The sequence below is a fragment of the Rhamphochromis longiceps genome, linkage group LG2 (genome assembly GCF_057381845.1).
Source record: "Rhamphochromis longiceps isolate RC_006_pf linkage group LG2, R_longiceps_female_GT1.1, whole genome shotgun sequence".
Lineage (NCBI taxonomy): Eukaryota > Metazoa > Chordata > Actinopteri > Cichliformes > Cichlidae > Rhamphochromis > Rhamphochromis longiceps.
The window spans coordinates 13,118,330-13,136,072 of record NC_140558.1 but is presented as its reverse complement, the minus strand read 5'-3'; positions in this window follow the sequence as shown (position 1 = coordinate 13,136,072).

Genomic DNA, 17,743 nt, shown 5'->3' with positions numbered 1-17,743 from the left:
GCAGTGTGGATGCTTAAAGCTGAAGCTGCATGCAAAAAGTAGCTGAAAAAGCTGAAAAGTTGCAGAAATTGTAAAAACTTTGCAGAAGCAAAAGAACTTTGCTAAAATGGAATAACTTAGCAGAACTGCAATATCTTAGAGGAAACATAATACTTGGCAGAAATACAATAGCATAGCAGAACTTTGCAGAAATATTGTAACTTACCAGAAACATGATAACTTCTCAAAAATACAAGAACTTAGGAGATATAGTATAAGATAACAGAAAGAATATATTTAGCCAAAAATACTTAAACATTACAGAAACACTATGATTTAGAAAAATAGTACAACATAGCAGAAATACTGTGATTTACCAGAGACACTGTGATGAACTATGAATATTGTAATTTTAAATTAATACTATGTTTTAGCACAAATACTATAATTTGACAGAAATACTATCATTTGGCAGAAATACTATGATACAGGAGAAGTACTGAGATGTAGTAAAAGTACTTTGATTTAACAGAAATACAATTATGGAGGAGTAATACTTTAAAATGGGAGAAATATTGATACACACACACACATACACAGAGCCTAAAGGGAAGAGTATTTGTGCCATGGAGTGTTAACAAGAATGTGAGGTCCATATTAGAAAAGCTCGTAAAATCACAAAAGTTTGCAGAATTGTAATAAATGATGAATATGAATTACTGGTCTGTGACAGTGTATTAATTTGTAGGGAAAAAAAATGTTGACCAAGGTGGAATCGAACCGGCGACCTTTGGCTTGCAGACCCGTGTCATTACCAACTGCGCCACTGGGAAAAAGAGCAGCCGCTTGGAAAAACAGGGTGATGAGCAGTCAGAATTAGATCGAGGTGAGAGGCGAAAAACGCAGTTTTTTGGAGTTACAAAACGTTGTGTAACTCAAACACTAGGTGGACTAGAAGCATAGTCCTTGTACTGGGTGAATCAGCGGACTTTGGTGTACTTTGACTGCGATTTTCATTGCTCTATGTACATCCGTCGCTGAGATATGACGAGAGAGGAAACAAAAGACCTCAGACATGATTGGCTGGCTGGGAAGCCGTGCAGGCCCTGATATGTGATATGAGTCTGAGTCCTCACAGAGGATTGGCTGCCTGGCAGAAATATATAGAAATAGTATGATTAAGCATAAATACTACATTTAGCAGAAATAGTATGATTAAGCACAAATCCTATAAGAAGCAGAAATAGTATATTAAGCACAAATCCTATTAAAAGCAGAAATAGTATATTAAGCACAAATCTTATAAAATAGCAGACATAGTATGAATTAGCAGAATAGTAATACGTTAAACAGAAAAATTGGAAAAGCAAAATGGACAGCTGAAAAAATGCTGAACATGCTGAGGGTCACTTAAATATACTTGTTAAATGAAAAAAATCAGCAAAAAAATATATATAACAGCCACACAATCAGAAATATGTACACATAAGGAAGCACACATGCACAGAGAGAGACACACACAAGATCCAATTCAGTCAACCAGTCTAAATATATTGAATTTGAATCTTAGAATGAGATCATCCCATTAAAAGCCTCTCTCTCTCTCTCTCTCTCTCTCTCTCTCTCTCTCACACACACACACACACACACACACACACACACACACACACACACAGGGAGAGAGAAGTAAGTTTCTAGGTCAGCCTGGGAGCTGCTGAATTTGAATCCACCAATCAGAGTGGCTGTTTATGTTTTCCCGCCAAAACAGGTGCATCTTTTTACACACGCGGCACAGAGAGGCACAGGATTATTGCAGTCTATTTCTCATAGTGACGACTCCCCTCAAACAAATGACCATAATTTCCTAACTGTAGGGGCTAGAGCGGTCATTCTTACACCGTTTTGATCAGAAGAGATGGGGGAATCTTCAAGTGTTGACAATTTATCATGAAAATGTGAATTTTTAGAGATATATGACATGGATGACTTGTTGACTTAGAAGCCATGAAGGCCCCAATATGCAAATTTGAATGACTCAGGACCAGTATATGATTGGCTGGGAAGCCGTGCAGGCCCTGATTTGAAAATTTGAATGTCTCAGTCCTCACAGAGGATTGGCTGCCTGGGGACCTGGCAGAAATATATAGAAATAGTATGATTAAGCATAAATCCTATAAAAAGCAGAAATAGTATATTAAGCACAAATCCTATAAAAAGCAGAAATAGTATATTAAGCACAAATCCTATAAAAAGCATAACTAGTATATTAAGCAGAAATCTTATGAAATAGCAGAAATAGTATGATTTAGCACAATAGTAATAACTTAAACAGAAAAATTGGAAAAGCAAAATGGACAGCTGAAAAAATGCTGAACATGCTGAAGGTCCCTCAACTATACTTGTTAAATGAAAAAAATCAGCAAAAAAATCTAAAACAGCCACATAATCACAAATATGTACACATAAGGAAACACACATGCACAGAGAGACACACACACAAGATCAAATTCAGTCACCCAGTCTAAATATATTGAATTTGAATCTTACAATGAGATCATCCCATTAAAAGGCTTTCTCTCTCTCTCTCTCTCTCTCTCTCTCTCTCTCTCTCTCTCTCTCTCTCTCTCCCTGTCACACACAGACACACACACACACACACACACACACACACACACACACACACACAGGGAGAGAGAAGTAAGTTTCTAGGTCAGCCTGGGAGCTGCTGAATTTGAATCCACCAATCAGAGAGGCTGTGCACTTTTCCCCACCAAAACGGGTGCTTCTGTTTACACACGCAGCACAGAGAGAGACACTGGATTATTGCAGTCTATTTCTAATAGTGACGACTCCCCTCAAACAAATGACCATAATTTCCTAACCGTAGGGGCTAGAACGGTCATTCTTATACCGTTTTGTTCAGAAGAGATGGGGGAATCTTCAAGTGTTGACAATTTATCATTAAAATATGAATTTTTAGAGATATATGACATGGATGACTTGTTGACTTAGAAGCCACGAATTCCCCAATATGCAAATTTGAATGCCTGAGGCCACATATGTGATTGGCTGGCTGGGAAGCTGTGCAGGCCCTGATTTGTGGATTTGAATTCCTCAGCCCTCAGATATGATTGGCTGGCTTAGAAGCCATGAAGGCCCCAATATGCAAATTTGAATGCCTCAGGACACTTATATGATTGGCTGGGAAACCGTGCAGGCCCTGATTTGAAAATTTGAATGTCTCAGTCCTCACAGAGGATTGGCTGCCTGGGGACCTGGCAGAAATATATAGAAATAGTATGATTAAGCATAAATACTACATTTAGTAGAAATACTATGTTTTAGCACAAATACTATAAAAAGCAGAAATACTATAATTTAGCAGAAATACCATATTAAGCACAAATCATATAAAAAGCAGAAATACTATATTAAGCACAAATTCTATAAAAAGCAGAAATACTATATTAAGCACAAATCTTATGAAATAGCAGAAACAGTATGATTTAGCACAATAGTAATAAGTTAAACAGAAAAATTGGAAAAGCAAAATGGACAGCTGAAAAAATGCTGAACATGCTGAGGGTCCCTCAAATATACTTGTTAAATGAAAAAATCAGCAAAAAAATGCACAGGGAGAGAGAAGTAAGTTTCTAGGTCAGCCTGGGAGCTGCTGAATTTGAATCCACCAATTAGAGAGCCTGTGTACTTTTTCCCGCCAAAACAGGTGCATCTTTTTACACACGCAGCAGAGAGAGGCACAGGATTATTGCAGCCTATTTCTCATAGTGAGGACTCCCCTCAAACAAATGACCATAATTTCCAAACCGTAGGGGCTAGAGCGGTCATTCTTACACCGTTTTGTTCAGAAGAGATGGGGGAATCTTCCAGTGTTAACAATTTATCATTAAAATGTGAATTTTTAGAGATATACGACATGGATGACTTGTTGACTTAGAAGCCACGAATTCCCCCAATATGCAAATTTGAATGCCTGAGGCCACATATATGATTGGCTGCCTGGGAAGCCGTGCAGGCCCTGATTTGTGGATTTGAATTCCTCAGCCCTCAGATATGATTGGCTGGCTTAGAAGCCATGAAGGCCCCAATATGCAAATTTGAATGCCTCAGGACACATATATGATTGGCTGGGAAGCCGTGCAGGCCCTGATTTGAAAATTTGAATGTCTAAGTCCTCACAGAGGATTGGCTGCCTGGGGACCTGGCAGAAATATATAGAAATACTATGATTAAGCATAAATACTACATTTAGTAGAAATACTTTGTTTTAGCACAAATCCTATAAAAAGCAGAAATACTGTACTATGATTTAGTAGAAAAACTATAATTAATCAGAAATACTAAATTTAGCAGAAATACTATATTAAGCACAAATCCTATAAAAAGCAGAAATACTGTACTATGATTTAGTAGAAAAACTATAATTAATCAGAAATACTAAATTTAGCAGAAATACTATATTAAGCACAAATCCTATAAAAAGCAGAAATACTGTACTATGATTTAGTAGAAAAACTATAATTAATCAGAAATACTAAATTTAGCAGAAATACTATATTAAGCACAAATCCTATGAAAAGCAGAAATAGTATGATTAAGCATAAATACTACATTTAGCAGAAATACTATATTAAGCACAAATCTTATAAAATAGCAGAAATAGTATGATTTAGCACAATAGTAATAAGTTAAACAGAAAAATTGGAAAAGCAAAATGGACAGCTGAAAAAATGCTGAACATGCTGAGGGTCCCTCAAATATACTTGTTAAATGACAAAAATCTGCAAAAAAATCTATAACAGCCACACAATTACAAATATGTACACATGAGGAAACACACATGCACAGAGAGACACACACACAAGATCCAATTCAGTCAACCAGTCTAAATATATTGAATTTGAATCTTACAATGAGATCATCCCATAAAAAGGCTTCCTCTCTCTCTCTCTCTCTCTCTCTCTCTCTCTCTCTGTCACACACACACACACACACAGACACACACACACACACACACACACACACACACACACACACACACACACACACACACACAAACACAAAGAGGGAGAGAGCTGCTGAATTTGAATCCACCAATCAGAGTGGCTGTGTACTTTTTCCCGCCAAAACAGGTGCTTCTGTTTACACACGCAGCACAGAGAGACACAGGATTATTGCAGTCTATTTCTCATAGTGAGGACTCCCCTCAAACAAATGACCATAATTTCCTAACTGTAGGGGCTAGAGCGGTCATTCTTACACCGTTTTGTTCAGAAGTGATTGGGGAATCTTCAAGTGTTGACAATTTATCATTAAAATATGAATTTTTAGAGATATATGACATGGATGACTTATTGACTTAGAAGCCACGAATTCCCCAATATGCAAATTTGAATGGCTGAGGCCACATATATGATTGGCTGGCTGGGAAGCCGTGCAGGCCCTGATTTGTGGATTTGAATTCCTCAGCCCTGATATGATTGGCTGGCTTAGAAGCCATGAAGGCCCCAATATGCAAATTTGAATGCCTCAGGACACATATATGATTGGCTGGGAAGCCGTGCAGGCCCTGATTTGAAAATTTGAATGTCTAAGTCCTCACAGAGGATTGGCTGCCTGGGGACCTGGCAGAAATATATAGAAATACTATGATTAAGCATAAATACTACATTTAGTAGAAATACTATGTTTTAGCACAAATACTATAAAAAGCAGAAATACTATAATTTAGCAGAAATACTATATTAAGCACAAATCCTATAAAAAGCAGAAATAGCATGATTAAGCATAAACACTACATTTAGTAGAAATACTATGTTTGAGCAAAAATCCTATAAAAAGCAGAAATACTATATTAGGCACAAATCCCATAAAAAGCAGAAATAGTATGATTAAGCATAAATACTACATTTAGTAGAAATACTATGTTTTAGCACAAATAGTATAAAAAGCAGAAATACTGTAATTTAGCAGAAATACTATATTAGGCACAAATCTTATAAAATAGCAGAAATAGTATGATTTAGCACAATAGTAATAAGTTAAACAGAAAAATTGGAAAAGCAAAATGGACAGCTGAAAAAATGCTGAACATGCTGAGGGTCCCTCAAATATACTTGTTAAATGAAAAAATCAGCAAAAAAATGCACAGGGAGAGAGAAGTAAGTTTCTAGGTCAGCCTGGGAGCTGCTGAATTTGAATCCACCAATCAGAGAGCCTGTGTACTTTTTCCCGCCAAAACATGTGCCTCTTTTTACACACGCAGCACAGAGAGGCACAGGATTATTGCAGCCTATTTCTCATAGTGAGGACTCCCCTCAAACAAATGACCATAATTTCCAAACCGTAGGGGCTAGAGCGGTCATTCTTACACCGTTTTGTTCAGAAGAGATGGGGGAATCTTCCAGTGTTTACAATTTATCATTAAAATATGAATTATTAAAGATATTTGACTTCTAATGCACCATAACTGAGTAGAGCGAAGCAAAAACTGCCTTGACTTGCCCTCAAACAACGCTTTGTGACTTGAAATCTATTTGGAGTATCGATATCATTCTTTCACCGTAAGAGACAGCAGGCTTTGGTGAACAATCATGGAAATTTTCAGGTCTCTGTGGAAATCCAACAAAAAGTTATGACGAGAGAAAAAAGTGGTTCATTTCCACAGTTTGAAATCTGAAGAAATCTGAGCGAAGGACGAATTTCCTACCCTCAAACAAGTCCAACTCATTTCAGAACGGTAATAGGTGAGAAAGAAATTCTTGAATTGTGAGCGTCAGGGGTGTCTGAAGATATTCGGGGACAAGCCTCATGTCTTAACTTTGCTTCGTTAAGGAGATATGACGATTCGAATATGCCTCTCATTACAGAAATCCAGCGGTGATTTTGAACAAGCTCTCCATTCACTTTATATGGAGAGTTTTCTGACATTGTGTTGGTCTGAGGAGATTTGCGAAAATTCTATAAATCCCACAACAATGATAGTGACATTTCCTGAAAGCCAGCAAAAATACCTACGTTTTGATGTATAATTTGTGGAAGTTGAGTGAAAATTGAGCAAGTAGCAAACAGTTGTTCGGACATGAAGAGAAGACTGCAAAACCTTCAGTGACACACTGGAAGCCAAGAGCATAGCAACCATAACAACGCATGTATTTTGTGAAAAATCACAATTTTGCAACTCAAAACTTTAAGAGGCATAAAAGTAAAACAGTAGAAGATTTGAAAAAGCTGAATCATACCTGAATAGCCCAATAATTTGTGAACATTTTAAAATTTGAATGGTTGTTCTAGGTGAAAATATGAGGAAGTAGTTAAGTTTCAAAAACAAGCAAATTTTAGCAGAATTGCAGAAGTTTCCCATTCATTTCAATGGGACAAATTAAAGGAAAAAAGCTTAATATTTTAAAAAGTATAATAGCAAAAAATACCAAAAGTCATAGCGCACATTAGCAGAAATAGCAGAATAGTTTAAAATTTGAACGGTGAAAATCGGCTGAAAATTGTGGAAGTAGTTAAGTGCCAAAAAGTGTACGGAAGCAACTAGAATAATAACTAGAAAAATTTGCATTTCCTGCGAAAATGCAGTGTGGATGCTTAAAGCTGAAGCTGTATGCAAAAAGTAGCTGAAAAAGCTGAAAAGTTGCAGAAATTGTAAAAACTTTGCAGAAGCAAAGGAACATTGCTAAAATGTAATAATTTTGCAGAACTGCAATATCTTAGAGGAAACATAATACTTGGCAGAAATACAATAGCATAGCAGAACTTAGCAGAAATATTGTAACTTGCCAGAAACATAACTTCTCAAAAATACAAGAATTTAGGAGAAATAGTATAAGATAACAGAAAGAATATATTTAGCCAAAAATACTTAAACATTACAGAAACACTATGATTTAGAAAAATAGTACAACATAGCACAAATACTGTGATTTACCAGAGACACTGTGATGAACTATGAATATTGTAATTTTAAATTAATACTATTTTTTAGCACAAATACTATAATTTGACAGAAATACTATCATTTGGCAGAAATACTATGTTTCAGCACAAATACTCTGGTTTAGCACAAATATTATAACATAGCCGAAATACTATTATATAGCAGAAATGCTATATTTAGAAAGAAAAATATAATATAGTAGAAATAGTATAATTTAGCAGAAATACTGTGTTTAGCACAAGTACCACAAAGTAGCAGAAATACTATCATTTAGCAGAAATACTATGATTGAGCAGAAGTACTAAGATGTAATAAAAGTACTTTGATTTAACAGAAATACAATTATGGAGGAGTAATACTTTAAAATGGGAGAAATATTGATACACACACACACACATACACAGAGCGTAAAGGGAAGAGTATTTGTGCCATGGAGTGTTAACAAGAATGTGAGGTCTATATTAGAAAAGCTGGTAAAATCATAAAAGTTTGCAGAATTGTAATAAATGATGAATATGAATTACTGGTCTGTGACAGTGTATTAATTTGTAGGGAAAAAAAACATGTTGACCAAGGTGGAATCGAACCCACGATCTTTGGCTTGCAGACCCGTGTCATTACCAACTGCGCCACTGGGAAAGAGAGCAGGCGTTTTGAAAAACAGGCTGATGAGGAGTCAGAATTAGATCGCGGTGAGAGGCGAAAAATGCCATTTTTGGAGTTACAAAACAGTGTGTAACTCAAAAACTAGGTGGACTAGAAGCATAATTCTTCTACTGGCTGAATCAGCGGACTTGGGTGTACTTTGACTGCGATTTTCATTGCTCTCTGTACATCTGTCGCTGAGATATGACGAGAGAGGAAACGGGAGACCTCAGATATGATTGGCTGGCTGGGAAGCCGTGCAGGCTGTGATCTGTATACTTGAATGTCTGAGTCCTCACAGAGGATTGGCTGCCTGGGGACCTGGCAGAAATATATAGAAATAGTATGATTAAGCATAAATCCTATAAAAAGCAGAAATAGTATATTAAGCACAAATCCTATAAAAAAGCAGAAATAGTATATTAAGCACAAATCCTATAAAAAGCAGAACTAGTATATTAAGCACAAATCTTATGAAATAGCAGAAATAGTATGATTTAGCACAATAGTAATAAGTTAAACAGAAAAATTGGAAAAGCAAAATGGACAGCTGAAAAAATGCTGAACGTGCTGAAGGTCCCTCAACTATACTTGTTAAATGAAAAAAATCAGCAAAAAAATCTATAACAGCCACACAATCACAAATATCTACACATAAGGAAACACACATGCACAGAGAGACACACACACAAGATCAAATTCAGTCACCCAGTCTAAATATATTGAATTTGAATCTTACAATGAGATCATCCCATTAAAAGGCTTTCTCTCTCTCTCTCTCTCTCTCTCTCTCTCTCTCTCTCCCTGTCACACACAGACACACACACACACACACACACACACACACACACACACACACACACACACACACACACACACACACAGGGAGAGAGAAGTAAGTTTCTAGGTCAGCCTGGGAGCTGCTGAATTTGAATCCACCAATCAGAGAGGCTGTGCACTTTTCCCCACCAAAACGGGTGCTTCTGTTTACACACGCAGCACAGAGAGAGACACTGGATTATTGCAGTCTATTTCTCATAGTGACGACTCCCCTCAAACAAATGACCATAATTTCCTAACCGTAGGGGCTAGAACGGTCATTCTTACACCGTTTTGTTCAGAAGAGATGGGGGAATCTTCAAGTGTTGACAATTTATCATTAAAATATGAATTTTTAGAGATATATGACATGGATGACTTGTTGACTTAGAAGCCACGAATTCCCCAATATGCAAATTTGAATGCCTGAGGCCACATATATGATTGGCTGCCTGGGAAGCTGTGCAGGCCCTGATTTGTGGATTTGAATTCCTCAGCCCTCAGATATGATTGGCTGGCTTAGAAGCCATGAAGGCCCCAATATGCAAATTTGAATGCCTCAGGACACTTATATGATTGGCTGGGAAACCGTGCAGGCCCTGATTTGAAAATTTGAATGTCTAAGTCCTCACAGAGGATTGGCTGCCTGGGGACCTGGCAGAAATATATAGAAATACTATGATTAAGCATAAATACTACATTTAGTAGAAATACTATGTTTTAGCACAAATACTATAAAAAGCAGAAATACTATAATTTAGCAGAAATACTATATTAAGCACAAATCCTATAAAAAGCAGAAATACTATATTAAGCACAAATTCTATAAAAAGCAGAAATACTATATTAAGCACAAATTCTATAAAAAGCAGAAATACTATATTAAGCACAAATCCTATTAAAAGCAGAAATACTATATTAAGCACAAATCTTATGAAATAGCAGAAACAGTATGATTTAGCACAATAGTAATAAGTTAAACAGAAAAATTGGAAAAGCAAAATGGACAGCTGAAAAAATGCTGAACATGCTGAGGGTCCCTCAAATATACTTGTTAAATGAAAAAATCAGCAAAAAAATGCACAGGGAGAGAGAAGTAAGTTTCTAGGTCAGCCTGGGAGCTGCTGAATTTGAATCCACCAATCAGAGTGGCTGTTTACGTTTTCCCGCCAAAACAGGTGCATCTTTTTACACACGCAGCAGAGAGAGGCACAGGATTATTGCAGCCTATTTCTCATAGTGAGGACTCCCCTCAAACAAATGACCATAATTTCCAAACCGTAGGGGCTAGAGCGGTCATTCTTACACCGTTTTGTTCAGAAGAGATGGGGGAATCTTCCAGTGTTAACAATTTATCATTAAAATGTGAATTTTTAGAGATATACGACATGGATGACTTGTTGACTTAGAAGCCACGAATTCCCCCAATATGCAAATTTGAATGCCTGAGGCCACATATATGATTGGCTGCCTGGGAAGCCGTGCAGGCCCTGATTTGTGGATTTGAATTTCTCAGCCCTCAGATATGATTGGCTGGCTTAGAAGCCATGAAGGCCCCAATATGCAAATTTGAATGCCTCAGGACACATATATGATTGGCTGGGAAACCGTGCAGGCCCTGATTTGAAAATTTGAATGTCTAAGTCCTCACAGAGGATTGGCTGCCTGGGGACCTGGCAGAAATATATAGAAATACTATGATTAAGCATAAATACTACATTTAGTAGAAATACTATGTTTTAGCACAAATACTATAAAAAGCAGAAATACTATAATTTAGCAGAAATACTATATTAAGCACAAATCCTATAAAAAGCAGAAATACTATATTAGGCACAAATCCTGTAAAAAGCAGAAATAGTATGATTAAGCATAAATACTACATTTAGTAGAAATACTATGTTTTAGCACAAATAGTATAAAAAGCAGAAATATTATAATTTAGCACAAATAGTATAAAAAGCAGAAATATTATAATTTAGCACAAATAGTATAAAAAGCAGAAATACTACATTTAGTAGAAATACTATGTTTTAGCACAAATAGTATAATAAAGCAGAAATACTATAATTTAGCAGAAATACTGTATTTAGCACAAGTACCGAAAAGTACCAGAAATACTATGATTTAGCAGAATAGCAATAACTTACAAAATTACAAATATGGAGGCATATTGAAACAGAAATGCAGAGAGGGACACACAAACACAGGCTCTAATCCAGTCAATCAGTCTAACTATATTCAATTTAAATCCTACAATGACATGCTGCCAAATAAGGGTAGGGTTCTCTCTCTCCCACTAAACACACACACACACACACACACACACACACACACACACACAGAGGGAGAGAGCTGCCGAATTTGAATCCACCAATCAGAGTGGCTGTTTACGTTTTCCCGCCAAAAAAGGTGCATCTTTTTACACACGCAGCAGAGAGAGGCACAGGATTATTGCAGTCTATTTCTCATAGTGACGACTCCCCTCAAACAAATGACCATAATTTCCTAACCGTAGGGGCTAGAACGGTCATTCTTACACCGTTTTGTTCAGAAGACATGGGGGAATCTTCCAGTGTTTACAATTTATCATTAAAATATGAATTATTAAAGATATTTGACTTCTAATGCACCATAACTGAGTAGAGCGAAGCAAAAACTGCCTTGACTTGCCCTCAAACAACGCTTTGTAACTTGAAATCTGTTTGGAGTATCAATATCATTCTTTCACCGTAAGAGACAGCAGGCTTTGGTGAACAATCATGGAAATTTTCAGGTCTCTGTGGAAATCCAACAAAAAGTTATGACGAGAGAAAAAAGTGGTTCATTTCCAGACTTTGAAATCTGAAGAAATCTGAGCGAAGGATGAATTTCCTACCCTCAAACAAGTCCAACTCATTTCAGAACGGTAATAGTTGAGAAAGAAATTCTTGAATTGTGAGCGTCAGGAGTGTCTGAAGATATGCCGGGACAAGCCTCATGTCTTAACTTTGCTTCATTAAGGAGATATGACGATTCGAATATGCCTCTCATTACAGAAATGCAGCGGTGATTTTGAACAAACTCTCCATTGACTTTCTATGGAGAGTTTTCTGACCTTGTGTTAGTCTGAGGAGATTTGCGAAAGTTCTATGAATACCACAACAATGATAGTGACATTTTCTGAAAGCCAGCAAAAATACCTACGTTTTGATGTATAATTTGTGGAAGTTGAGTAAAAACTGAGCAAGTAGCAAACAGTTGTTCGGACATGAAGAGAAGACTGCAAAACCTTCAGTGACACACTGGAAGCCAAGAGCATAGCAACCATAACAACGCATGTATTTTGTGAAAAATCACAATTTTGCAACTCAAAACTTTAAGAGGCATAAAAGTAAAACAGTAAAAGATTTGAAAAAGCTGAATCATACATGAATAGCCCAATAATTTGTGAACATTTTAAAGTTTGAATGGTTGTTCTAGGCGAAAGTATGAGGAAGTAGTTAAGTTTCAAAAACAAGCAAAATTTAGCAGAATTTTGGAAGTTTCCCATTCATTTCAATGGGACAAATTAAAGGAAAAAAGTGGAATATTTTAAAAAGTATAATAGCAAAAAATAGCAAAAGTCATAGCGATCATTAGCAGAAATAGCAGAATAGTTTAAAATTTGAACGGTGAAAATCGGCTGAAAATTGTGGAAGTAGTTAAGTGCCAAAAAGTGTACGGAAGCAACTGGAATAATAAAGTAGAATAAAGAATAAAGAGAAACAGGAACTCAATAGTGTGGATGCTTAAAGCATCCACACAACTAGAAAAATTTGCATTTCCTGCGAAAATGCAGTGTGGATGCTTTAAAGCTGAAGCTGTATGCAAAAAGTAGCTGAAAAAGCTGAAAAGTTGCAGAAATTGTAAAAACTTTGCAGAAGCAAAGGAACTTTGCTAAAATGGAATAACTTAGCAGAACTGCAATATCTTAGAGGAAACATAATACTTGGCAGAAATACAATAGCATAGCAGAACTTAGCAGAAATATTGTAACTTACCAGAAACATAACTTCTCAAAAATACAAGAATTTAGGAGAAATAGTATAAGATAACAGAAAGAATATATTTAGACAAAAATACTTAAGCATTACAGAAACACTATGATTTAGAAAAATAGTACAACATAGCAGAAATACTGTGATTTACCAGAGACACTGTGATGAACTATGAATATTGTAATTTTAAATTAAGACTATGTTTTAGCACAAATATTATAATTTGGCAGAAATACTATGATACAGCACAAATACTCTGGTTTAGCACAAATATTATAACATAGCAGAAATACAATTATATAGCAGAAATGCTATATTTAGAAAGAAAAATATAATATAGTAGAAATAGTATGATTGAGCAGAAATACTACAATATAGCATAATAACAATGATTTAGCAGAAATACTATGATTGAGCAGAAGTACTAAGATGTAGTAAAAGTACTTTGATTTAACAGAAATACAATTATGGAGGAGTAATACTTTAAAATGGGAGAAATATTGATACACACACACACATACACAGAGCCTAAAGGGAAGAGTATTTGTGCCATGGAGTGTTAAGAATGTGAGGTCCATATTAGAAAAGCTGGTAAAATCATAAAAGTTTGCAGAATTGTAATAAATGATGAATATGAATTACTGGTCTGTGACAGTGTATTAATTTGTAGGGAAAAAAACATGTTGACCAAGGTGGAATCGAACCCACGATCTTTGGCTTGCAGACCCGTGTCATTACCAACTGCGCCACTGGGAAAGAGAGGAGCCGTTTTGAAAAACAGGGTGATGAGCAGTCAGAATTAGATCCCGGTGAGAGGCGAAAAACGCCGTTTTTTGGAGTTACAAAAAGTTGTGTAACTCAAAAACTAGGTGGACTAGAGGCATAATTCTTGTACTGGGTGAATCAGCGGACTTTGGTGTACTTTGACTGCGATTTTCATTGCTCTTTGTACAACCGTCGCTGAGATATGACGAGAGAGGAAACGGAAGACCTCAGACATGATTGGCTGGCTGGGAAGCCGTGCAGGCCCTGATATGTGATATGTGTCTGAGTCCGCACAGAGGATTGGCTGCCTGGCAGAAATATATAGAAATAGTATGATTAAGCATAAATACTACATTTAGCAGAAATACTATATTAAGCACAAATCCTATAAAAAGCAGAAATAGTATATTAAGCACAAATCCTATTAAAAGCAGAAATAGTATATTAAGCACAAATCTTATAAAATAGCAGAAATAGTATGATTTAGCACAATAGTAATAAGTTAAACAGAAAAATTGGAAAAGCAAAATGGACAGCTGAAGAAATGCTGAACATGCTGAGGGTCCCTCAAATATACTTGTAAAATGAAAAAAATCAGCAAAAAAAAATATAACAGCCACACAATCAGAAATATGTACACATAAGGAAACACACATGCACAGAGAGACACACACACAAGATCCAATTCAGTCAACCAGTCTAAATATATTGAATTTGAATCTTAGAATGAGATCATCCCATTAAAAGGCCTTCTCTCTCTCTCTCTCTCTCTCTCTCTCTCTGTCACACACACACACACACACACACACACACACACACACACACACACACACACACACACACAGGGAGAGAGAAGTAAGTTTCTAGCTCAGTCAGCCTGGGAGCTGCTGAATTTGAATCCACCAATCAGAGAGCCTGTGCACTTTTTCCCGCCAAAACAGGTGCATCTATTTACACACGCAGCACAGAGAGACACAGGATTATCCGGTTGTTCAGTCTGATGTCACTAGCCGTGTCTGGGTCTAAACTCCGCTGCAGGTCCATATATCAAACGATCACTATGGCATTACTGAGAGTTGAAAAACTGTCTAAAGTCTTTCATCTTTAATAAAATGATCAGCGTTCTGCTCTACCAGGTGTAACAATTGAGTTTAACATCCAGGCATCCATGAAAACAGAATTTATGACATTTAATGGAGTTAGAAGTTAGCAGGGAGTTAGCTCGCTAGCTTCTATCTAAATACAATATAGCATGTCCTGACTGCGGGGTTTTGGAAACAAATTCAAACGTACAGCTCTGTTATCACTTCCAACATAAATGAAGACAGAAAGCTAAACAGCAGTGACGTTTGTAGGGTTACTGAAGTTGGGCTAGCTGGTATATAATGATGTGCTACGTGACCGCTAGCGACACAGCTATGTTAGCATAATATAAACAAGCTAACTTTTTTTCCACTTGATAAAAGTTACCGTGAGTGTTCTCGGTGGTCAGGAACAAATGTAATTGCATGGCAGGATGCTGTAAACGGACCAAACTTCAGCCAGGAGAACAACTGAGATAATCCATCCACAATACGAGGTTAGTCATTCATATACTGCTGCATGGGCTGGGCTGTCGTTACATCCTAAGGTTTTAAAAACTGAGCTTAAATAAATGATTAGCGGTAATAAAAGCCGAGGGAGGTCAACAGTGATCGCTGACTGTTTTAGGAGCTTTTTGAGATCAAATAGAAGAAAATACATAACATTAAACATGTTAACAACACAAATGCCATATTAAACGCAGACTACTTTAGACCCGGAAGTAGGATTCGTCGCGTCATCACTGAACAACCGGATTGCAGTCTATTTCTCATAATGACGACTCCCCTCAAACAAATGACCATAATTTCCTAACCGTAGGGGCTAGAGCGGTCATTCTTACACCGTTTTGTTCAGAAGAGATGGGGGAATCTTCAAGTGTTGACAATTTATCATTAAAATATGAATTTTTAGAGATATATGACATGGATGACTTGTTGACTTAGAAGCCACGAATTCCCCAATATGCAAATTTGAATGCCTCAGACCACATATATGATTGGCTGGCTGGGAAGCCGTGCAGGCCCTGATTTGTGGATTTGAATTCCTCAGCCCTCAGATATGATTGGCTGGCTTAGAAGCCATGAAGGCCCCAATATGCAAATTTGAATGCCTCAGGACACATATATGATTGGCTGGGAAGCCGTGCAGGCCCTGATTTGAAAATTTGAATGTCTCAGTCCTCAGAGAGGATTGGCTGCCTGGGGACCTGGCAGATATATATATAGAAATACTATGATTAAGCATAAATACTACATTTAGTAGAAATACTATGTTTTAGCACAAATACTATAAAAAGCAGAAATACTATAATTTAGCAGAAATACTATATTAAGCACAAATCCTATAAAAAGCAGAAATAGTATGATTAAGCATAAACACTACATTTAGTAGAAATACTATGTTTTAGCACAAATACTATAAAAAGCAGAAATACTATAATTTAGCAGAAATACTATATTAAGCACAAATCCTATAAAAAGCAGAAATAGTATGATTAAGCATAAACACTACATTTAGTAGAAATATTATGTTTGAGCAAAAATCCTATAAAAAGCAGAAATACTATATTAGGCACAAATCCTATCAAAAGCAGAAATAGTATGATTAAGCATAAATACATTTAAGAGAAATACTATGTTTTAGCACAAATAGTATAAAAAGCATAAATACTGTAATTTAGCAGAAATACTATATTAGGCACAAATTCTATGAAAAGCAGAAATAGTATGATTAAGCATAAATACTACATTTAGTAGAAATACTATGTTTTAGCACAAATCCTATAAAAAGCAGAAATACTGTACTATGATTTAGTAGAAAAACTATAAATAATCAGAAATACTATATTTGGCAGAAATACTATATTTTGCACAAATCTTATAAAATAGCAGAAATAGTATGATTTAGCACAATAGTAACAAGTTAAACAGAAAAATTGGAAAAGCAAAATGGACAGCTGAAAAAATGCTGAACATGCTGAGGGTCCCTCAAATATACTTGTTAAATGAAAAAATCTGCAAAAAAATGCACAGGGAGAGAGAAGTAAGTTTCTAGGTCAGCCTGGGAGCTGCTGAATTTGAATCCACCAATCAGAGAGCCTGTGTACTTTTTCCCGCCAAAACAGGTGCATCTATTTACACACGCAGCACAGAGAGGCACAGGATTATTGCAGCCTATTTCTCATAGTGACGACTCCCCTCAAACAAATGACCATAATTTCCTAACCGTAGGGGCTAGAGCGGTCATTCTTACACCGTTTTGTTCAGAAGAGATGGGGGAATCTTCCAGTGTTGACAATTTATCATTAAAATGTGAATTATTAAAGATATTTGACTTCTAATGCACCATAACTGAGTAGAGCGAAGCAAAAACTGGCTTGACTTGCCCTCAAACAACGCTTTGTAACTCGAAATCTATTTGGAGTATCGATATCATTCTTTCACCGTAAGAGACAGCAGGCTTTGGT